The following is a 23,736-nucleotide window of genomic DNA, read 5'->3' as shown; positions in this document are numbered from 1 at the left end:
AAAGAGATCATGAATAAAAAGCAAAGGGAAGAAAAGAGAGAGGCTTTCAGCTCGAAATTCTCTTTCTCCATAAAGAACTTTCTTTTTTTGTGGCTTTAAAAACAATTCAGAAATTGAATTGTAAGTTATCATGCAGGAATCTGAATAACAAAACCTCCAATTTCATCTTGTTTTTGGTTCATCCCTTATAAAAACGAGCAATCCCACATCAGGCATTGCCATAATTTACAGAAACCTCTGGATTTTGGGGAGGTTCAAAAACCACTGCCCTGTCACTGTAATTACCAGAGCGTTGTTATCCCATGAGAACTGTCTCAAAATGCATCAGCACTTTAAAAAAAAAATAAATAAAAAATTATAATCTTGAATAGCTTCAGAATTCAGAGACCTGAGAGAATATTTTAGTACACATTAAATAAATATTAGGGACATGAAGCAGAGCTCTGTTTAATCAAAGACTTTAGACAAAACTCATAGAACAATCAGTTTTAGGAAAAAAAAAAATAATAAATCTGTAATTCCTGCAGTAATTTGGATGTACCAACCCTCCAGCACATTTCTTAAGCAATTTGAGAATTACCATATGTACCTTACAGAAGGCAAATATCTGATTTTCAAATCAAAATATTGCCCTGGGTGTCACAACCTGGAAACGTGGCCACAGCCAAGCTGCATTTCTGCCTTGGTATTTATGTCACAAAGTCCAATTGGTTCATTCCTCAAATGGAAATTCACATAAATTATATTTAGCCACCAATAAAAAAGCCAATATTTCTTTTTTATGTCTGGGGCTTTTGTGCATACACAATGGTTATCTTTATATAAAAGATTATTTGCAATTAAAAATTGCCTGTTGTATCTCTCCACACAATTCCAGGTACATCTTTCCATGTAAATAGAAAAAAAAGGAGTAATTTTCCTCATTCTTACAGGGAAATAAACTCAACAAATCCATCAGTGCACAGTCTATTTTTGTCCCCCTTCAGTGCTCGCCGTACAATTCATCTCTGCTGAAAATCTGATATTTTAGTGGAACAAGAAAACATTCTCATGAGCAAGTTCACTTCAATTTACACAAAAAAAAAACAACCAAACATAATCCTGTTTTACAAAATCACCACGGGGAGAATTCGATTCCCAAGAGAGAGAAATTTGCATGGAACTATTTCCTCATCAATCAGAGCAAGGAAAACTAATTACACTTACAACACTTGCTCTGTACGTTTTTATTTTGGTGATATTAAAAGCCTTGATTTATTAAGTGTTAAACACTCCAGAAATACCAACCCACTTCTTATTTTTTTTCTCAAAAAATCCAGAGCTAATGGATTGTGACCAGAAGTCACTGAAATCAGGGCAAAGGACTTCATTTAAATTCTGTTTTCTGCCAGTTCTCATCACATGCTTGGTCTGGAATGATGGAATGGTTTGGATTGGGAAGGACCCATCTCATTCCATGGGCACCTTCCCCAAAGGAAAAAAAAAAAAAAAAAAAAAAAAGCCTCTGGAAAAGCCACCCTGCCATTTCAGCAGGGAATGATGAAAGTTTAATTGAGAATTACAGAAGCCAAAGGCACAATTTTTAAATCTTTGTGAATTTTTTGCTGCCTACTGTAACAGGAGAGCAAAGAGATGGGGCAAGGGAAGAGAATTCCAGATATCCCAGGAACAGCCATTCCTTGCTACTTATCAACAGGACTGAAACACACACCTTTAATCTGGCAATAAATCCAATTACAGGTTAAAAACGGATGTCTGAGGTGTTAATTGTATTAGAAATTATTTATTACTAAAGTGCTACATGAAAGATGTTCCAGCCTTTTCATGAGAGGACTGGTGTAGAAAGTATTTATTTTCTTAAGCATTTTATCGAATTAAAAACACATCCTGGTCAAATTACAATTTTTCTCTTCCTAAAGCCAGAGCCTTTGACTTAGACCAAGACCACAGCTACAAAATGAAAGAGGAAAGAACACAATTATTGCATAATTAATTGGCCTCACCATCCCCCCCCCCATTACTCATGCTCCCAGATAAAAACCCACCCTGGTTTATATTTTTAGTTCTCAGCTCCAGGAAATAATCAGGATCAAATGCAAATTGAAGCAGGAAGCAGGAAGACAAACCTGAGCTGGAAATTGAGAAAATGATGTGAGGCTCAACACAAAAACTCCAACCAGAGCCAACTCCTGGACACAATTCTGAGTCACCAATTCTGCTGAAGAGCACCCATCACCCTGGGCTCCTCCATAGCAGCCAGCTCCAATTCCCAAAAAGGAATTTTTCCTTCCTATCCTCATTTTCTAGCTCACCCCTGACTCTGCATGAGGGGGGAAAAGGGAATTATCCCATTTTAGCCCATTTTATAATGAGATGTTCACAGAGCTGAGTCCTTGCTCTCTATAGAGCCAACCCTATCCTTAAGAGCTTGATTCTAAACTAAATCCTAAAAAAATTAAGTTCTGTTAACACAGAGATATAACATACAAAGCTGCTTCTCCAGCCTTTGGTTGGGGCTTAATAAATTAAATATTTCTTTTTCAGACTGTGCCCTCCCAATGAGTACAGACATGTAGAAAAGTTTTATAGGACCGTAAATGTTTATTTGTTCAAAAGGTAAGGATCATTCTGTCAGTTTTCCCTGCTAATTAACCACACCCAACTTTCTCTGTCTCTGGAACTGAGCAACACTAGGTTTTAATAAATAAATATCCTGAAATGGCCTGGGAAAGCTGCTCATCTCCATTCATTTTGAGTACTTCTAAACCATATTGAAGAGAGAATTTTTTATTTTTTTTTTAAACAGGATAACTTGGTGATTAGGACATCCCTTAAAACGTTTCTAAAATTGCTGTGGCTGTGAGCAGATGTACACCAGAGCCTGGTGAAGGTGTCCCTGCTTTACTGGTGGTTGTCAAGAGTTTATTGGTAAAAAAAGGAATTGTCCCACCCAGCAGAGCAGGGGTGGGACATTGTGAGTGATCATGTGCACATCTGCCAGCTGGCCTGGCCCTAAATGCAGAACTACTGCAGATTAAAAAGCTTCCAAAATGTGAGCTGAAATAGGCAGTAAATCTTCTTTTCCCTGGTTTTGGCTGGAAAAAGTTGTGGTTTTAACAAAAACCTTTGCAATATCAGCAAAATTATCAGGAAGAGTGGTTTGCATCTCAGCTGTATTTCAAAGGCTGAACTCGCCACAAAGCTTGGAGAAATCCAGTTTTTTGGGTAATAATTTCAGCGATGGGCAGCGATTTGTGTGTGCAAAGCTGAGCTTTAACAGAACTCAAAAGGGAGTGAGCAGAGTGTGCACACAAACAAGCACAGCAATTTAACTGCTAATTAAAACTTCATCAAGAGCTTCAGTAACAAGGACACAGCGGATCGAACAAGTCCTGAGGAGTTCGTTCATCAGACAAAGCACGAAACAAAATCAATGAGGAGCTGTCAGGAGGTGAGGGATACAGATTTACAGGCTGGCAGGTGCTGCCTTAGTCACATAAAATGAAGATTTCGAGTTCAGAGACAGAGGGCGGTTCTATAGGAACGGGAAATGATGCACAGACAGCACCAGCCCCAGGCTGTGGTGCAAGCGTGGGGAGAAGAATTGTGTGAAAAATTCTGTGAACAATTCTGTGCCTGATGGAACCAAACTCCTCCACCTCCACTCAGCCTGGGTGTTCCTCACCCAGAATTTTCCCAAATTCCCACAGAGCTGAGGAGAAACCTCCCGAAAGCAGCACCTCAAGGATGCCCCTCCTACCTCCACACCCACCACAAACCGAAGAAAATATTGGTTTCTTTTTCACTTAATTCAACAGCAAACTCTTAAGAACACGGCGTGATCAAACCTGGAGGTAGCACACTCTTTTAATTGCGAGGTAAACATCCCAACAAAGGGTGAAGAGTTAATCTCACAGCCCAGTTAATCTGATCAGCACCTCAGCTTTAGGTGTTTTAAGGCTGTGCTGCCACAGAGAGCACTCAGGATTTAAAAGGTGCCTTCATTCTAAGCCAAGCCTATTTGCTGATGTATCTTGGCTTATATATCTGGCTGAGTTGTCAGTCACATGTGCAGGAAGCTGTAAGGACTGTAAAACCCACAGGGTTTTGGTTGTTTCTTTTGGTTTTTTTTTTAACTTGGCAGAAGATCGCTGTCGTGTGGTGAAAATGCAGCTCTGAGGCAGTCCCTGCATGTCCTTTCACTCACCCTGTGGGGCTTTGACATCGAAATCAAAGCCAGGCTCTCCTCTGCTAATCAAGCCCACAACTACGAGAAAGTTGTTCAAGGTCACCAATTCCTCCCGAAGCAATTGTCGGTGTAAAATAACAGCAAGTTGATTTTTTCCACGTGTTAGAACAAAGGTTCCATTTGCATCTCTATGGGGGTTTGCTCTGTATCATCAATAAACAACCTCGATGTTCCCCTCAGGACAATGAGCACAAATTTCCTTGGCAATGAATTGTTATGATCCTACCAAAAATCAGGGATCACACAGGTTCCTTCCCTCTGACCAAGAATTCCTGACTATTCCTTGTCTTTAGAGCCTGGAGTTATGAAGAGACTTCTACAAATCGATACCTAAGTCATATAAAAGACATTTTAGCCAAGCCCTGAGGTTTCTAATAGAAAAGTTACAAGGTTATAAATCCATTTCTGAAGCACCTGGTGCCCATTACAACCTGCAGAGATCAAACTGACTTTTCCATCAGGAACACTGGAAGGCAGCAAGTGTCAAATCTGGGAATTGCAGCTGTTATTTCATTACCAAAAATCAAATGCACCTTTCAGCTTGAGTATTAAGGACAAGAAAGAAAGGCAGAAAGAAAAAAAAATAATATAATTTAATACAAATGCAATACAGATCAAGAGCAGGAAAGAGCAAAGAGGCAAACAGTGAATTTGTCATCCTTTTTTTTTCTAGAGGGAGGGTAATTCCTGTAGCACAGGGTGACAGAGCTGTGGAAGGTGAAAACAGGCTGACACAAAGGTGTGATACAGCTCAGGCTCCCTGACCTCTGGTCCTTTATGACCTTTTAAACTCTCAGCCCCAGCAATTTCAAAATTATCAGTGCCTGCTTTGCCTTACTTTGAGGAAAAGTGAAATACAGAAGCGTCCAGGAAGTGAAAGGTTATTTCTTGTGCATCCTCGGTAAACACGAAACGCTGAGTGCACAAGAAAACATCACACAAAGTGACCTGCAAATGCCACCTTCCAGCTGCTTTGGATACAAAACCTCAGCACTGAGGGTAAGTTGCTTTTTTTTTTTTTCCCTTTTTTCCATGCAGAAGGCCACCAGCTTGAGAGAAGAGGTGAGAGTTTGATATCCTGGAGACAAGAAAAACAACCCATGCAAAATAGATTGAAATACAAAAGACTGAGCCTAATGCAGCACTTTAATACTTTTTTTTTTCCCCTTAAACATCTGACGTTCTACAACTAATTTATCTTCATGAAAAGGAAAAAAAAGAACCAAAAATCAAACAGAACAAAACACATAAATAAAAAAAAAACCTGCTTTGCATTTGTTATCATAGTTAGTAAAATCCAGGGGAGAGCAGAGCCAGGTACTCATGGATGGCAAGGACCAGGAAGTCATTTAGACTGTCCAGGTGCCAAGGTTTTCAAGGCTTGTTTTGTTTAATGTATCTCTCTCCGTGCTGCTGGTGGCTCAAAATGAACATGAAAGTCACCTCTGCCAAATTCATTTCCTGAAAATTTGAGTCCTTACACAAACAAATTGTGCTCCCTCTCCTCCCTCCTGTCCCAGTCATGGACTGAGCACTGTCTGCTCCATTTTCCTTATCTAAAAAAATAAAAAAGTGGAAGGTTTAGATCTGTCCTTTTCCTGACAAACAAGGTGTTAAGGGTGTTTTCCAGATTTCCTAAGTTGAACAACAATTTTTTCCTGTTCCAAATGACATTAGTCAATATTAGCTCAGTGCCAGCTTCCAGCCAGGAAAATGAAGTGCTTTCAAAGATCTGAAGTGAAAGACCAATAAACTCATTTTGAGAGAATATATGCACCACATTGAAGGGTTATTATTAAAGTATCACTAATACAATTTAATATTTCAATATCCTGCTAAACTCCAGCTGGGCCCCCTGATGAGCAAGACAAATTCCACTCAGTCTTGGAATAGCTGGAAGAGACAGGAAACACTCAAGGAAGTCTAAACAGCACTTGGAGTCCAAAACTGCTACAAATTTGAACTGTATTTATATTCTGGGGCCTTAACAAGCCAAAGCCCCTCTCAAATCCATTTTATAAACAAGGCAGGAATGTGCAAATTCCTTTAGGAGTTTTCTCCTGGAAGGAGGAAGAGCAGTAGTCAGATTTTGTGTTCAAAGGGAATTATGCCTTTGGGAACTAGGGCCAAACTCTTGACTCTCAGTAAATCCCACATGCTTCAAAATTCAGAGAATATTTCATTAAACACTGGATTAACTCCCTTTATTAGCAGAGCCTCCCTTATGCAGCACACTTGCTTCAAAGGAGTAGCAGGAAAATCTATCATAAGGCAAAGCTACCAGATAAATGGATTTATGACAGCTGAGTTTCCCAAAGCCAATCCCCTTGAAAAGGCTCCTTCTTGCTATTTCCAGAAATATATTATTTGCAACCACATCCAAGCAGGACCAACAGCAACACCAAATCAATTTAATCTGACATTTTTCCTACTCTCTCCTTATTTCCACCTTATTCTGCAGGTTGGTTCCTCCTCAGGTAAAAACTCCTTTTTTTCCCCCCAGGTTTTCAGCACTACTTTTCTCCACAATTCAGGATAATGCATAAATCCTCTGCTTTTCCCTCAACTTCCAACTCTTTTCCTTTATTTCCCAGATTACCTTTTACACCCCATAGGGGAAAGAAGGAAATCTAGGATAAGCTAACCAGAATAATTTTACGTGCCAGCAGTTTCAAGGCAGAATCATAACCACACCACATGCAGAGAATCATATTAATATCACTGTTATCTAACCTGCCACACTGTGTAAAAGGCATTATTGATATGCAGAGTAATTGCTCCAGACTTTACTTTTCCACGTCCAGACTGCTCTCCCAGTTTCCTGTAGCTCAATTTTTCTGTCAGTTATGCAACTTATGTTACATTTATATAACCAGTTCAAGGGGAAAAAAAAAAACAAAACCAAGAATTACTGCAGCTAGCAAAACTGTTTGCAGTTTTAGAAAGCCTTTCATGATGAAGAAAATGGTCAGGACATGTTCTTTAAAAACCCACCTGTCTGCAACAGGCCAGGACATTACAACCACTAAATTGTAGTTCCTCCTCTCCACTTTCAGACAAGAGAAACTGCAGCCATTTTGCCCAAGAAAACCATCAGCAACTTCTTCTTCCAGTAGTTTTCAGCACCCTGCCAGTTTTTTTGGAAGGGTCTATGTAAAACAAAACCTGGATGGGAGCCCCAAAGTGCTGCTAAAGAAATCAAGTGAGAGAACAACCCCCTTTCATCTGTCACTTCATGTCCTGCATAGAAACTACAGCAAGAGATGGAAGTGGCAATTGAGCTGCCAAAACCCCAAAATGCTGATTTTTTTTTCTTTTTTTAAGGCTCCATTTTCCTTCTTGATGAGGTTCAAGCATTTCTGTCTCACCCTGCCAGCAAAACTGAGCAGTATTAGGCCATGAAAAGCTTTATTGCACCAGGCTTTCAGCATTAACTGCCTGAATTATGTGCTTGAACTGTAAAAGCCATTTTCTATCAATTTAGCAAGTGTTTGCCATCACCAATACCTGAAACCTAATTGCATTTTAAGTGCTTCAAAGATCTGGAGCAACTATGAGTGAGTTTACAGGAATCATGCCTGAATTGCAAACTGCTGGCCCGGCCGAAAAAGAGCAACGTGAATATTGCCACTTTTTCACCCAGAAGAAAACATTTTATCATTTTTAATTGCCGTTGGACACGAGACAAATCAGGAACCGAGCCCCTTCACAATCTGGCTTCTCGAGCTCCTTTCTGGGTCAGAAATTCTCACAACAACCTTTTTCACACCCCGATAAAAGCAGTCCTAAGGGTTTGTTTTTATGTGTGAAAGCTCCAAACAATGTAAACACCTTCCTCTTTATGGAATCAGAGTGGCTCTTTCTGCTGCAATTCACACCCAACACAAGGATTATCTGTCTGGGGGCTGGATTTTGAAGCTCCCTTCCTCATTTTGAGCCTCTTCCTCATGCCAGATCAGAAAGTGTCAAGGCACCTGAGGCCAGTTCTGTTGAATAAAAAGATGTTTCACCTCCAAATCCAGGGAGCAGGGGGAAGTACGTGGTGGGAAAGAGGTGAAGCTGTCAGGATGCTACCTGTGAAAACAGATTTTTCCTTTCCACACAAAAAAAGGGAAGCTGATTTTTCTGTATTCTGTCTTTATTTGCAAGACTAAACCACTACAGAAATGTCTGTCTAAACTTCCTGAATTTATACCACTCGTAAGAACGCTGCCTTGCTTCCAGCCCCGAAGAGGTCAGGCAAAAGAATTAAACTAACTCGAAATTGCAGACTCTGCTTGACCGAGGGAAAAATGAGTTTAAAAGGAATACTGATTTTAACCCCTGAGAGACTGTTCAGGTGCACTTCACCTTTTTGCTTCACAACTGATACAGGTTTGCTTTTCAAAGTTTTTGTATTAAATATTCCTGATTGCTTTTTAACTAAAATCACCGAACAGACATTTTGAACACACAGAAACAGTTCAACATTTACGGAAGCTACCTCTCAAAAAGAGGAACGCTTTGCAATTAATTCTGAACTCACTGTGCAGTGCACAACCTTCCAGAAGTTCACAAACTTAAAAACTGTCTCCATTTTGTGTTTATAATCTTGTTCGAGTTTAAACCTACTCAGCCTGGCTTTTTACGAGTTTCTCACATCACCTTTCCCAAAGGCCAAAAAGATACACTGTGTCACCGGGTTTGGGAGAGCTTGCAGATACTGTGACACTTAGATAAATAACATATTTAACAACTGAATCACTAGAAATGTACTGACAAAACTATTTGTAGCATCTCCCTGCCACGACAAACTTTGAACATCTCAAACCTGACAGGTTTGTTGGCCCAGCCAGAGCAGCGCGTCCTGAGCTGGCCCCGCATTTCAAAGCACCTGTGTTGGTATCACCTAAGGCAGACCCAGATCAAGGTGCAACTTCCTGTGTGTTTTAAAAACAAGTGCCAGGAGGAAATGCCTCCCAGTCCCCTTATAAGGGCAAAACTGAACTTAATACAGAGCTCCAGGAGCTGAATAAAGCAGTACCAAAGTACATCCACTCCAATCTGAAATAAAACTCCAGGGAATCTTCCCCAAGCACAGCTGCGTTCATGGGAGTTTGGTTTAAACACTGACATGGTTTTGAATTATTTCCATCTGCCTCCCCCAATAAAAGAATCACAAATAAAAATCCCCAGGTTTTCTTGCACTGTGCGTTCTAGACATGCCTCAAAATATGACTTCCCATTACTAATGCCTTGGGCAGACACTGCATCCTCCTAAGCACAGGGTCAGTGTGTGCTTGAACAGAGCTGGATCCATCCTCTCCTGCCACACTGAGCCACTGCTGAGTTGTCTTTCAACTCTCAATTTACATTATTAGCAGCAGGCCTGATGTGTTTCACACTTGTCCTGGCTCTCCTCACGCATGGATTTTAAAAATCCCAATTCAACACGATTACAGAACCATAGATCGGTCTGGAAGATCGATTTAGTTCCGACTCTCTGCCATTACCCAACCCAGAGCAGAATTATATTTTAGGCATCTGGAGAAGGCGCCCAAGCCGGCACACCTCGCCTGCCGCCAGGTTCCCTGCTCTGCATCCCTGCGTGTCCTTTGTGGTGATGGATACCCAGCCACAGATGGCCCACCACGGCTGTCACCTGCCTCCCGTGGGGGAAAGGGGGTGAAAAATGTCCCGAAATGTCCCTGTGGCGTACAGAGAAGAGCTGCCAGACCGACAGCTGGACACCATCAACACACCCAGGCCTGTCGCTTGCCCGGGAGGGGAAAGCTGCGGGATCTCCCCGGCACAAAGAGCTCACCCACGGGCCGCGGGGGATTTTTAACTCCCCCAAACCCACCGGCGGCCTCAAACGGAGCTGTTTCATTGCCGTTCTTCCTGCCGAAACCCAGGGCCGAAACGTGGCTCTGACGGCGCTGCCCCCACCCCTGCTTTAGGGGCACCAAGGGCACCTCTACCCGCAGCCTCCCGGACAGAGGGGGCCCAGCGGTTCCTCCCGGATCAGGAGGTTCCGTATACCGGGGCACCGGCCCCTCTCGGCTCAGGCCACCCGGGCGCGGCCGCCGGCAGAGCCGCACGCCGCCCCCGCGGAGCCTCCCCGGGAGAGGAGCCCTCACCGCCCGCACCGCCCGCACCGCCCTCACGGCTCCCCCCGGCCGGCCTCACTCACCGCTGCCGTGGTGCCCGGCGGGGCGGCGCGGCCCCGCGGGGCGGCCCGGGGCGCTCGGTGCGGACACGGTGCGGACACGGCGCAGCCCGGGCCGGGCCGGGCGGTGCGGACACGGTGCGGATCCGGTGCGGAGCCGGTGCAGACACGGCGCAGACCGGGGCCGGCCCGCGGCGCTGGCGGCGGAGGGCGGACAGCCGAGGGCGGAGGTCCCGGCACAGCGCAGGCCCCAGCGGAGCATGCGCGGCCGCGGGCCCGGCACCGCCCCGGGGAGGCGCCTGGGCCCGGCCGGCCCCGGCTGAGGCCCCGCGCGGGACGGAACCGGGTCAGGCCCGGGTCGGAACCGCTCCGGCTGTGGGAACGGCCCCTTCACATCCGAACCGGGCCGCGAGTCCGTGCTCGCCTCCCTCACCGGCTCGGACAGTGCCGGAGTTGCGGCTTCTTCCCCAGCCCAGTCACCTCCGGCTGTCACCTCCGCAGATGGCCGGAGCTTGTCACGGTGCGGTTTGAGCTGGAGAATTACGGAATGGCAGAATCATTGAGATTGGAAAAGCCCTCCAAGAGCATCGAGTCCAACCAGTCACCCAGGCCAGAGCGCTGTGCCACCTCCAGGGATGGGCACTCCAAACCTCCCTGGGCAGCCCCTGCCAAGCAGAAATTCCTCCTCATGTCCAAACTAAAGCAGCCCTGGCACAGTTTAAGGCCATCTCCTCTTGTCCTATTGCTACTTACAGAAGAGGCCGACCCCCACTTAGCTACAACCTCCCGTCAGGTGTGTTTGCATCATCTTTTACAAACCCACAATCTCATTTCCATTCTCACACCGATGTGAACGAGCCGGTGTAAACAACCGCTGAAATGAGATGCTCACAAATCCTCCCGTCTGCACTGAAAAGAAACTGGTTTCTTCACTGCGGTTTCAAACTCTTGTCAAAGTCACAGGAAACGGCACAAGTGGAAGTAACACGAGTAAGAAAATGATTCAGTTCAATGAAATCATTCGCCCCTGCTTCCCACACACCACACGTATCTGACATTTTCTTCTGACATAAGAGTAAATCTGCTGCTGCCTTTTGGGGGAATTGTCCTAAAAGATGAATAAGTCATTAAAAAACCCATTCTGATAAAAGTTTCCCCTCCATGTAACTCAAACTAAGCACACTGACATCATTTTATCAAGGTTTTCTCACGTGTGGCAGGTGTGAAAGGCTCCTTGCTGTTCTCAAGTGTTTACACACCACTACAGTTGCTGTGTCCCAGCAATCCCGAGTTTTTGACCTTTTTCTCCAGAAAATCAACCTGGGAGCAGCTGGGAGTCAGGTGCTGATGGCCTGGGAGTGCACATGTGCAGGTGCCTGTAATTTATAAACTAAAGAAACAATCATTGATTCCATTTTTGCCCTCTCCCAAGAGGAATCAAGCCAGCCCCTTCTCCTCAGCTAGCAAAAACCAGCAGGCTGTAATTTGGATGATTTTTGTAATTCTGGATGATTTTAACCATGTTCACCTTTTTCCCCAGCCTCATGCCCACTGGGTGTGGATTAACCATGCACTGTGGGAAAGCACTGGAGCCTCACCCTGTCTCCATCACTTTGGTAATCTCAGGATTAGAAAAGAGCCTGAGGCTGGAAGAAGAAAGGTTAAATCATGGAAGGGTCTGGATTGGAAGGGACGTTAAAAATCCCAAAAATTTCACACCCTGCCACTTTCCACTACCCCAGGGTGCTCCAAGCCCCATCTAACCTGGTTTTGGATGCTTTCAGGGATTCAGGGGCTTCTCTGAGCATCACTGGAACCCTGACCTCCCTCACAGGGAAGGATTATCCCCTAATATCCAAGATTCATGTGGATGTTCCCAGGCCTGACCTCTCCTTGTTCCCTTTCCCCCACATTTTACCTGCAGGAGCTGCTTCCAACAATTCTCTTTCTTTCCATGGCTTTGATTTGATCAGGATAAAATCAGTTTTCCTGGTGCGTTTTCATGTTGAAAACCACACCAGATCTGCATTATTTATGCCTTAGAGGCAGGGCTTGTTTCTCAGCAAAGCAACTGATGCTGCAAAAGTCCTTAAATCCTGGAGCTGCCCAGCCCAGCCCAGCCCAGCCGAGGTTGTGACCAAGGATTGCATAAGGGGCTTAGCCTGGGGCTGCTCGTGGAGAAGAGCAGCTTTACCTCTCCTCCATCTAAATCCATGCCCAGAGCTCAGGACCACGCCCAGGAATGACCCAGGCTCCCAAAGGTCCTTCAGCCAGAATTCAATTCTCACACACCTCACTTAAAAAAAAAAAAAACCAACAAAAAAAAAAACCCAAACAAACAAAAAAACAAACGGGCTGAGCTGCTCTGGCATTTGGATTTCACTGAAATTGTGTGTTCAGTCTCCCAATCCTGTCTGCTATGTGAGCTTTTGTCTTCTTTTCCTTGATTTTGGGACACTGCTGATTTCTGCTGGTTGTTCTGTGACATGAAACTAGGATGAAATCAACGTGCTTCTAAAAATTCCTCCAAGAACTATGTTAATAACAGGGGGAGATTTCCATCCTATACCCAAAACTGTCTGTGTTCACCACAACATTCCAGCCTATGGGAAAGATGTAATTTTGTATTAAAACTCTTAAAAGTAGTTTTCTCTAAGGAATTAATCATCTGTATTTGTGGCTGACTTTGATTCTTGCTTAGAAAGGGAAGAGGCTTGCAAAGAGCTGCAGAAAAGTAAATAAATAAAAATTAATCTATTTTTTTCCCTCTAACTACTGTACTGGTGTGCAGTGACACATCTGAAGAATTACTTTGTATCTTACAGTCTTCCTTATTTTGCAAATTCTAGGGTGCACTGATACTCTCCACCAAAAAAAAAAAATAAAAGGCAAAATACAGAAGATGAGATCTGTCTTGCTATTTGTGATTTTAAAATTAAACTAAATTCCAACAAATTCCCTCCCGTAGCCTTCTTTAAAGGAGTAGGGAGGGATGCATGGATTATCCCTTTCTTGTCAGCTCTGCAGTTTCATTTCAAGCTTCACCTTTCCCTCTGAAATGGGGTATTTCCACTCTACTTTAAACACTTTAAATGTTTTAAAAGCTTTTTTCTCCCCCTTGTATTTCAAGGTACAGTGAGGGGCATATGGTATAGAGCTTTAAATCACTGATGGCATCAGCTTGGGATTGACAGGACTTTATATAAAGGTGATTTAACACTTTCTAAATGGTTCCAGTTTGTCATTGATTTGTTCCTGGCAGTAACTCTGAGACCTGGTTCTCCTCACTGACATCAGCAAAATTCAGGAGGATGCAATGAAGTCAGAGGCACTGGGAGATGAGTAAAAGGAGATGTAAAATTCCTAAACCTGTAGCAGGATTTGAAAACATTCTCAGAACAGCTCTGTGCCCCTGTACGCTTCTGCAGAGTGCTGTTGAAATTAGAAACGATTCTATGAATTATATTTTTGATTCTCTCCGTGCTGGAGGAGGGGGACACCCAGCCAAAGCCTGGGTATTCCAAGTCACCCCTTCACGGGGTACCCCTGCACCCCATCCCCTCCGAGCCCGTGAGGCCCCTGGCTGCTCGTGGCAGACTGTATAAATAGAATAGTGCACAAGTTCTTTACATCTGATCTGTTGCTGAATTTATCTTCAGCTTCCTGTGCTCACGGAACATGAGTGAAACCCCGCTGGTGACACGGTTTTCAGAGGGCTCTGCTTGGAAAAGCAAGTGAGAGAATTTATTTTGAGACACAGGGAAGGTGTGAATTGCTTCCGAGTAATTAACTACTTCTAAAGATGGTGCTCAACTCTTTTTTTTTTTTAAGTAAATAATCTAAGTTTGGGGAAGGAGAGCTACTTCATGTCAGTAGTCCAAGGGTACTCGTCCAAAACAAAGATTAGATTTTGAGCCCCCAGAGCAGCCCTGGTTCCGAGGGTGCCCCAGCCGGGCTGCAGGGGGATTTCCTGGGCAGGGCTGGAGCAGCTGCCAGAGCCTGTGTGGGAGGTGGAACAGGAGGCAATTCCCGACTTTCCTGGCCGGGGGGATGGAGTTCACTCACTTTGTTCCAAGCTGGGGAGAGTGGAGATGCTGCTCAGCTCTGCAGTAGGCGTGTTCATGTTCATGTTCATGCTTGCCTTCATTGTCTGCTTTTTCCCGTTTCCATCTTTCTGGTTCTTCATTGTTCTTACACCAAACCAACAGTTTTATTTTCATTTTCTCCCTAGATTTCTCAGCTGAAAAATATCCCTTCTGTGCCTTGCTGGGAAGCAGAAACTGGGTTTGTGTAGAGCTCTAGAGCAGCTGCAAAGGAGGAAGATGGTGATGGTGGCCAGCTCCAAATTCCACTTGTGGCTCCCCCTCCCTTGAACTCCTACTCATTCCACCAGCACGTTTTTACTGTGCTTCAAGCAGATTAATAAAACACATCAAGACAAATCAATACCGCCCAGAAGCTCAAATGCATTTTCTTGAGCTCATCCACTTCCCAGCACAGCCTTTTCCAGAAGGATGAGCTCGGTGCTGGCACAGCTCACAGGTACCCACTCGCTGCCTGGCTGCCTGCCAGCCACACCACTGGAGTTACACAAAGCTCCTGCTCATGGCCTGACTCCACATCCACGGATATTTATGGAGATATATGTTTGGTGTTTGTTTATTTTTTTTTTTTTTCTGGGACAGATATATATACATCCCAGAAAAAGCTGTATGTGCAACAGCTGGGTTTTATAAGGGCAAGTTTAGCACTTACTGGAACTGGAGTGTGCTGGTGGAGAGGCACAAAGCAGAGCAGTGACCTCAACCAGAGCAATATTTAAATATTGCTGGATGGGAAATGCCACGTTTGTCACCAAAATGATCCAATATTGATCATGTCCCTCTCTGTCCACACACCCCAGAGCTTTGTGTACATGGCTGGGGCATTTCTCAGGTCATGCCCAGCACTGTCCATGTTCCCTGTCCCATTCAGGGGGACACATGTGACACAGAGCACGTAGCATTTCTAAAATCTTTAATGCCTGGCCAAATTCCAAAGCTCACTTTGCCACTGCTGTTTTCCTCATGTGCACTTTTGGAAATTACAATTCTTCACTCTGGGTTATAAAGAGCATTTTGAGGTGGGGTTTATAATATTCCCCCTCCCTCTGACTTAAGGAGATTGGGAATTAAGGTTGTGTTTCCATGAAGGATGCTGTTCATAATGGCACAGAGGGTTCAGAAATCGAGGCAGGATGGCAAACAAGCTCCAAATCCGGAGGAAAGTGGAGTTTTTTCCCATTAAGGATGAGCTGAGTGCCCCAGTCCTTCTGTGCAGGTTAAAAGGAGTCAGCAGGACCACATGGCTGCTGTGGGAAGGGAAAAAAAGTGTCAGGGATCTTAGAGAAATGTGATGGTGTCTGTCACTCTGGGTCACCTTTCAATGGCACAGTATACATTAAGAGAATTGTCACAGTGAACTTGAATATAGGGTTTCAAACCTACTGAGAACATTCAGATTGCAGCACAAAATCTGGTGGAGACAGCTGATGTTACCACTCAGTGCACGAAACCTATGGAGGTGAGCAGCAGTGTGGGAATTTTCTCCCATCTCTCTGTTTTCCTCATTTCCTCTTGTATTTCAGGCAGTTGTTTTAAAAGGCTGTGACATTTCATTTAACCAAGGGGTGAAGAAGTGAGAAGTCCACAGTCTAAGAAGGAACAAAACACAACCCTGTTCCTCTAATAATTGTCAGATAAAACTGCCGTGAGTTTTCCTTTAATGGGGCTGTAAACACAACTGCAGAAGCTTGGCACATTTACATCCAAAATTAATTAGGTTTCATTAGCAATAACCCTCTGGAAGTTTTCATTTCCAGAGTCCCCTGGATACATTTCAAAGCAGGATGCAGCAGGGCTTTGGATGCTGGAGATGTGGTGTTCTGCACAGGGAGGAGATTTTGCTCAAGCAACCACGTGACTTTTTAATCACTCTGGGAATGTGAGCACACGTGTTTGAGGAAACTGTTCACACATGGAACTCACCAAATCAGGAACATCCTCGTGGAGCTTCTCAAATTGTCTCTGTGATTTGTGTCCATCTCATCCAGCATAGCCTGTGCTTCCACGGGAGAGGGATTGACTCCTCCTCATTCACTTCCCTCTGGAAGAATTGCTTCTGCTCACCTTTTTTGTGTTACTGTAAAGTCATGCTGTCTTTATTTTAAAAAAGCAGGATGTGAGGCTCCCATCATGGCAAACAATTAAACCACTGACGTCCCCTGCTCCTCTCCCAGCTCTTTCTCCAGGGCTCTTTGCCACCACCAGACCAAATTTACCTGTGCTGATGCTGCCTTTGTGTGTGCAGCCCTCAACTCACGGCCTTGAACTTTCCAGCAGCCTCATCCCCAGGCTGGTGCCAGCAGCAGGGATGAGAGCCATGCCTGGGGTCTTGGCTGCTGGGATGGGGCCCACAGCTCCCTTGTCCATCCACCAACACCTCGAGCTGCAACCATTTGCTCTCTGCCAGACTTGGTTTTAGGCAGGAGGAACCTGAGCCTTGTGCAAATGTTTAAACACACTCCTGAATAATTCAGTGTACTCTGCCTGCTCCTGGAGCTCGTTCAAAGGGAGGGCAGTCAACAGAGCTCTGACATTCACCGTGGAGAGGAGGTGGCAGAGAGAGCACCAACAACCCCCTGCCCTCTCCACCCCTCCTGCCCCACAGCCTCCAGCTCTGGGCTCTCCTGGCACAGCATCAAATCTGAGCAAATTCCCCTTAATTTAAGGTGGCACAGACCTGGGAACTGCTGTGTCCTGAGCTATGGGTGAGGCTGCAGTGCCTGACTTAAGATGATCCAAGGAAAAACCTCAGCAGCCTCATCTTTTTCTCTGTTTTCTGCTCTGGTTGAAAGAGGTTTTTTCCAGTGACAGATGCACATCCCCGTGCAGCACAAAACCCAAAGTGCAGCTCTCAGCCTCTTGAAGTCAAAGGGGAACTTGAGATCTGAATTTTAATTTCACTTATGAACTGAAGCACAGCTGGGAGCCAAAGCCCTTTGGAGTAGAGGGGTCTTTCCTCTGGTTTCACCACTCCCAGAAAAAGAATAACATTTGCACAAAATCAAGGAAAGACCTTGCATAAGAGTATATGAATCCACACATGGCTCTGTGCACCTCTCCTGCTCCTGTGAAATGCTGTGAAGAGCAAGTGATGAACCAACTTGTGCAATCTTGGCTTTCTCATCTGCCCAAATACAGAAATTACAGCGCTAACTTTGATACTGCACCACACTGGAACACTCAGCTCCTGCTGAGTACTTTCGTCCCTGATCAGCCATCAAATAAAGTCACAGTTTCTCTTGGTGAATCAAGCTAATGACAAAATGCAGGGTTTACATATAATCCAACAAAACTCAGCAAGCAGCTGCTTCCAAACTGTGGGACACAGGCAGAAATATGGAGAAAGGAGAAGGGATCATGTCACCCTCTGTTCTCACACTGCTCCTGGGCACTGCTTTTCCCAGCTGCAGGGAGAAACAAGACAGAACAGCCAGACTTCAGCAGAGCTCTTTCCACATTGTCCAACAACTCCAGGCTCACACTGAGGAATTGCTTAATCAGACATAAATCCAAGTTGCTTTCTGGTACATCTAATATTTGCACGGGGACATTGCAAGTAGGCAGCTAGGTTTGTAAAGATGTTTAATCACAAAGATCTGGGGTAAAGTTCAAGTTCAAGTGTCTGCACTAAACTGGAGAAGATCTGAATGAGCAGCAATTAAAAGAGTCTGACTCATATGAGGCACTGCTGGACTTTGAAATGGCTGAGTGCTTGCAGCTTTGTTGGGAAGGATTCTTCTTGTTTTAGTCCAACAGTAACAGAAGGTACATTTTTGAGGGGGGGAAAAAAGCATTTTGGGGAAAAGCAACATCTTCCTCTGTTTCAAGGCCTGCAGACAATGGATGCCTTTAATTCTGATGCTCTCAGGAGGGCCAGGCTGCTCCGAGCAGCAGCTCCCACCCTTAAAAGGCTGAGTTGAGGCTGGCAGCCAGGAGCAGAGCAGCAGCTCCAGCCTGCAGCCTCACAGCCCCGAGGAGACATGACAGGAGCAGAACTGCTCCTCTCCTCATGCAGAACGTGGGTGGGAAGGCAGCAGCACAGTCCAGATGGGAAAAGGGACTTTCCTGATGCAAGAGCCTGAGAACCACTGGGTAAGAACAAACCCATCTGGAACAGCAGCTGAGACACAGCACGAGAAACTGCCTTGGGATCAATCCCAGAAATCCCAGACAGCTTTATCAGAGAGAGGCTGGACTTTATTTCTCAGGCTGTATCACTGCGTGCAGGTTGTTTATGTCTTGCTTCAACACGTTGGTGGGAGGAAGTGCTCCACTGGCAAAAGAGACTCTGAGAGCTGCATTGTTCATGTGCAGCAATATTTGGACAGCAAACCCACCAGTCTGTCCCATTCCCATATCAGGAGGAAGCTACAGGAAAAGGAGATGGACTCTTTGTCAACTGTGCTAGAGAGGGAGATAAATTCCAGTAAATCTAACTGGAGAGGTGCTGTTCTGAGGCACAGCCAGTGCTTCAGTTCCTGTCTCGTGCCAAAACTCGAGGCTGTGCTTGTTGTGACAGGAAATGAGAGGCACAAGTCACTGGGCTGGGCTCTGTGCCCTGTTCAGCAGCTCCACATTGAGTGTCCCATGCACAGCTCCACTGCACATCCCTAAAAACGGCACGGGTTGGTCATTAACCTCAAACCTGAGCCAAGGCTTGGCAGGTGAGCAACTGAATTCCTCAGATCCAATCCATGACAAACCTTGGACCTGCCTCTGAGCACTTATCTTGCTTCCTGTGGGCAGGGAAAGTACTTGCTGGTTTCTGTAAGGAGTCAGCACGCTGACTTTTTCCACCAGGGAGCACCCGGAGCTGGCCCTGGGGCAGCACCACGAGGACCTGGCTGGATGCACCTGCCTTTCTCCAAGGAAAGGGAATGCACATTCCCTGAGCACCTGCTGGATCCTGAAATAGGCAAAAAGAGAGGCCTGGGCAGCTTTCAAATGCTCCCATGGCCAGGATGCCACAGCCCCTCCTCTCTCCTGTCCATCCTGGAATGGGAGCGTGGCACAGGAAGGAGAATCACAGCAGCTCTGCCGTGGGGCTGCCAATGCAGAGATGACCACTGCTCCCTTTTGGGATAAGCACATTCCTGCCTGATCAAGAGCTGATGTAACCTTTGGAAAGAGGAAGCTGAGGGTTGACTCTGCTCAGATTTTAATGCAGAATTTAAGCTCTTGGGAGCAGGATGTCTTTTTTTAATTGTTTGCAATTTCTGGTGGGGCACAGCTCTTCTCCAGAAGCAGCCTCGAGCCTCTGCTCAGATTTTAATGCAGAATTTAAGATCTTGGTAGCAGGATGTCTTTTTTTTTATTGTTTGCAGTTTCTGGTGAGGCACAGCCCTCCCCCAGGAGCCTCGAGCCTTTGTCATCAGTAATAATTTCCCCCCTGTAAGTGACGCAGGCTGGCAAAATGTTCCATCACGGCTGCACAGCGCTGACCCTGCTGGGCTGGCCCCAAAAACTTCCAGTGAGCAGCAGGGAAATGAAAAACCGATTTTTTTTTTGCTATCTCGAGGCTAATCCCTGTCCTCTCCCCCGAGCAGCAGGGAAGCACAGGGCAAAGCCCTGCTGGACATGAATTATCCAGCCCAGAAAGAATTTCTAAACACCACTGGGTCAATGACCACTCAGGATGGGGAGTAAATAGTGACCTCTGCAAAGTGCCACATCAGCCTCGGCAGCCTGAATGCCACCAGTTCCTCGGGGAAGGGCAGGAATCTGGGAAACAGGCGCTGCACGGACATTTCTGAAGGGTTCGAAACTTTATGCAAAAACCTTGGGATTTCACACTCGCAGCACAAGGTGGCCCGCGGGGCCCCTCTGCTGTCGTGTCCCTGCACTGCAGAGTGAACTCAGCACAAAGATCACCTCAAAACCGCCTCGTTTCAAGGGATTTTTGTAAAAATGACCCAGGAAATTCAGTCTTCCACTCACAGAGCAGAGAAGCCCTGAGGAAATGCTGCAAAGGTCTGTCCTCGATCCACCAGTAACAACACTGCTGAAAGAATCCATTTCCCACCGCTTATTTCCATGCAGAGACCTCTGAGGTACAGTAGCCAGCCACGACTGTGGTATCCTTAACAAAATAATATTAAAGAGTATCATAAAAGGAATTCATTTTCTCTCTTGCTACAGAGTAATTTGTTCTGTTACCAAGTATCCCCCACCGAGGGGCCTCTCTGTTATTTAATATCCACCAGGCTGCTTTGGGAACCATTTCTGAACTCTTCCAAAGCCCAGCATTTCTGGAAGCCCTCCCAAGACGAACCAACCAATAACGAGGCAAATTGTGCAAGATTTTATTGAAATAAATGTGACTTTCATGCCAAAGGTTCCAGGTGAGACGAGGACACTCCAGTGGAGCAGGACGTGGTGCGTGGTGGCTTTGGTGGCCCCAGGATGCCATGAAGCTCAGATGGCTGCCATCCTTCAGTTATCACAGTACTGTACCTTTACAAGAGACAGCATCAGCACTGTGATAACTGAGCCAGGGCAGCCTGGCAGTCATTGGCCCCTCCGTGGCACAGCCGAGTCCTCGGTGTCCTCCTCCCTCAGTGTCCCCAAAACCCTGCTTCACCCCACAGGTGAAAGCCTCAGGAGCTTTAACACAAGTGGCTTTGCAGCTGAGGTTCACTCCAGCAAATTATCCATGTAATTAGTGTTGTCTTAATGAGCACGGTGGCTCCTGCAGCACAGCTCTGAGAGGTTTTTAAGCAGCACCTTCTGGGCAAATCCACCCACGTTGGATTTCATGGAGAAAAGAGTAACCAACCCATGGGGGCAGCCCTTCCTCCCCCTGAAATCCAGGCAGCCAGCAGCTCTTGGCTCACGCTGCTGCTCGAGTGTTGGGTGTCAGGGAGCAGTGGGGACAGTGGCAGGCAGCCAGGAAAGCTGCTGGAGCCACTCTGGGACAGCGGGATCACCACGGGCACGGCCCCGACGCTGGCACCGTGCCCCTGAGCCTGCCAGGCTCCTGCTGCCTGATTTTCCAGGAGCTGGGATTTTCCAGCCCATCCCACACCTTCACTGGGCTCCTCTGGAGCGTCTCCAGAGCCAGCATGGCTGATCCTTGCTGTGCCCACCGAGGGGAGCAGCTCCCAGTGCCAGCTGTGCTCACAGGGACTGCAGCTGCAGCAGGCAAAGAGGGGCCTCGAGGTGTCTCAGCTGGCATTTTTAGGTCATCAAATCCACATTAAAAAAAAATTGAAATACACATTCCCACTAATTAGTTAAATTACAAGCTTCCATCAACCTATATTTACTCTTCCCTGTTTTTTTTTCTTCCTTAAAAACAGGCACTGCTGAAAAGATCATGGAACTATTTCTCCACCCCTCACTTTGTTGTGCATTTCTACAACTTAACCCTCTCTTGTTTTTTCCTTCCCTAAAACCAGGCATTCCTAAAAACATCACCAAATTATTTCTACAACCCCCACGTTGCCTGAGGGAATTGGATACATCAAGTTCCGAAATGAGTTTGAAAAACCACAACGGTTTTATGCTGACAAAGTTAATGTGTTACTAAGTTTCCAATAAAAGTCCGTTTATGATGCTGATGGACTCCAGCAGCACAAGAAGCTGAAACTCCAAAAATTGGGGGTTCTTTTAACACTCTAAATAACTCACCTGGCAAAGAAAAGGTGCTGAGATGTTCCAGAGGCTGTTTTTAAGAGAGAAACACAAAACACTCGGCTGGATCCAGCCATGGAAACGCTGCCTTACAAGTCTGCAACTCCAGAGGGCAATGGAGAGGCAAACGTGGAATATTGGAGGAGCAGCACGCAGGGGAAAAAAAAAAAAAAAACACCAAAATTTGTACATTTTAAAACAAACTCCAAACATACATTACATAAAAAGGGGACAGTCAATAGATTATGCAATGCTGACGTCAGGCAGCACAGATGACTTCACATGCATCCCCAAATTTGCAGGTTTGCCACAGTTTGGGGATTAATCATTAAGGAATTGGCTGTTGCTAGGAAAGCACAACAAAAACTTGCTAAAAATATTAATGGATTCTGCCCGTGCAAGGGTGGGTTTTGAAAAGGAAAGGAGCTGCATGAGCCCTTGGCTCTCACTCTGAGGTGTTTTCACACCACCATTGGTATTCCAGGTGAGGAATTCTACTGATTTCAGTGGAATGGCTTAAGTGAGGGATTGGGAATTCCACATTTCACAGGCTGAGGTGATGAGAGAAGAATCACTGTTTTGCAATTCAAGCATGCTTTGATCACTCTATCAGGATTTTACTCTGCTCCAGCAGTTACTTATCTCTATATTAAAGGCAGAGAGTGAACAAATCCCCCCCAGCACCCTCTGGCACAGCAGCTGCTGGAGTCACACCCGTGTTCCAGGGGCTGATGCCATTTTCTCGGGAGGATCCAGCTCTTCCCCCAATACAAACACAGTTTGTTGTCTTGCATCTCACACACACACATACAGATTTTTGCTTTGTTTCAGCCAGACTAAAGCTACACAGACCTGATGCAGAAAGCTCAAGTAGGTTCTCCATTTATCTGGAAAAAAACACCCTTTTCATAGCAAAGCCCACATTAGTTTTGGAGTCCAGCACACATTTTTGTTCTTGTTATTGCTAAGGCCCTGCAAATTTCCATGCACTTTTTCAAAAAACCCCTTCACTTTCCAGTGTTTGGTGCCAGTTCTCACCTTTGAAACCTGTTTAAGTTGGCCCAGCCGGTTTTTAAACTCCAATTCCACCTCCTGCCCATTTGGGGCTGGTGATATTTTTGCAGTTGTTTCACAGGAACCAAAATTCCTTCGGCATCCCAGCGATGGGACTGGGGACATTCCCTGCCCACAGCCCCAGGGCTTGTCCCTCCCCACCCCTACGCACGGCTCGAGGATCTTCCAGCGCTGCGAGCTGCTCTCAGCCAGCACGGGCTCACGGGGTGTGAGGGGAACAAACCTCATTTCCATCTTCCCCAGCGCGCTTCGAACACAAATCCCGGCGAGTCTGGAGAGGGAAGAAAACAAACATCTGGTTATGGGGATGGAGCGGCGCGCCGGGCGCGGACACGGCCGCGGTGCCGGGCACGGAGGCTCCGAGGGGCGGCAGGGCCCGGCCGCCACCGCCGCTCCCTCCCAACTTCGCGTCCAGGGCGCTCCCCGAGCTTACCTGGAACCAGGGCGGGGGAAAACCGTGCAGCAGCCGCGGGACGGGACGGGACAGGACGGGACGGGGACCCCTCCATCCCCCGCGGAGCGCCCCCCGC

The 23,736-nt window shown here is 46.0% G+C and overlaps 1 protein-coding gene and 1 long non-coding RNA gene across 3 annotated transcripts in view; both read right to left on the bottom strand.

Moving 5' to 3' along the window:
- The window catches only part of JAK1 (Janus kinase 1), a 46,724-nt gene extending 36,112 nt beyond the window's left edge, over positions 1 to 10,612 (bottom strand). Inside the window, exon 1 of the mRNA XM_088169615.1 lies at positions 10,422 to 10,612. The gene's annotated coding sequence lies outside the window, so the exon portion shown is untranslated. The remainder of the gene's footprint in view (positions 1 to 10,421) is intronic.
- Positions 10,613 to 15,052: 4,440 nt separating this feature from the next.
- Positions 15,053 to 23,423, bottom strand: LOC148222764 (uncharacterized). Of its 2 annotated transcripts, XR_015805304.1 has the most exons (4): positions 22,130 to 23,423; positions 20,438 to 20,953; positions 16,424 to 16,541; positions 15,053 to 15,747 (listed from the first exon to the last, which is right to left on the bottom strand). It is a non-coding gene; the product is annotated as an uncharacterized LOC148222764 (long non-coding RNA). The 2 variants fall into 2 exon arrangements; XR_015805303.1 differs by having other exon boundaries at positions 15,053 to 16,541.
- Between the last annotated feature and the right edge of the window lie 313 nt (positions 23,424 to 23,736).

The sequence above is a fragment of the Sturnus vulgaris genome, chromosome 9 (assembly GCF_052056855.1).
Source record: "Sturnus vulgaris isolate bStuVul1 chromosome 9, bStuVul1.hap1, whole genome shotgun sequence".
In the NCBI taxonomy this organism is placed as follows: Eukaryota; Metazoa; Chordata; class Aves; order Passeriformes; family Sturnidae; genus Sturnus; species Sturnus vulgaris.
Note: the sequence above shows the minus strand (reverse complement) of the source record. Positions and strands in the feature narration are given on the sequence as shown.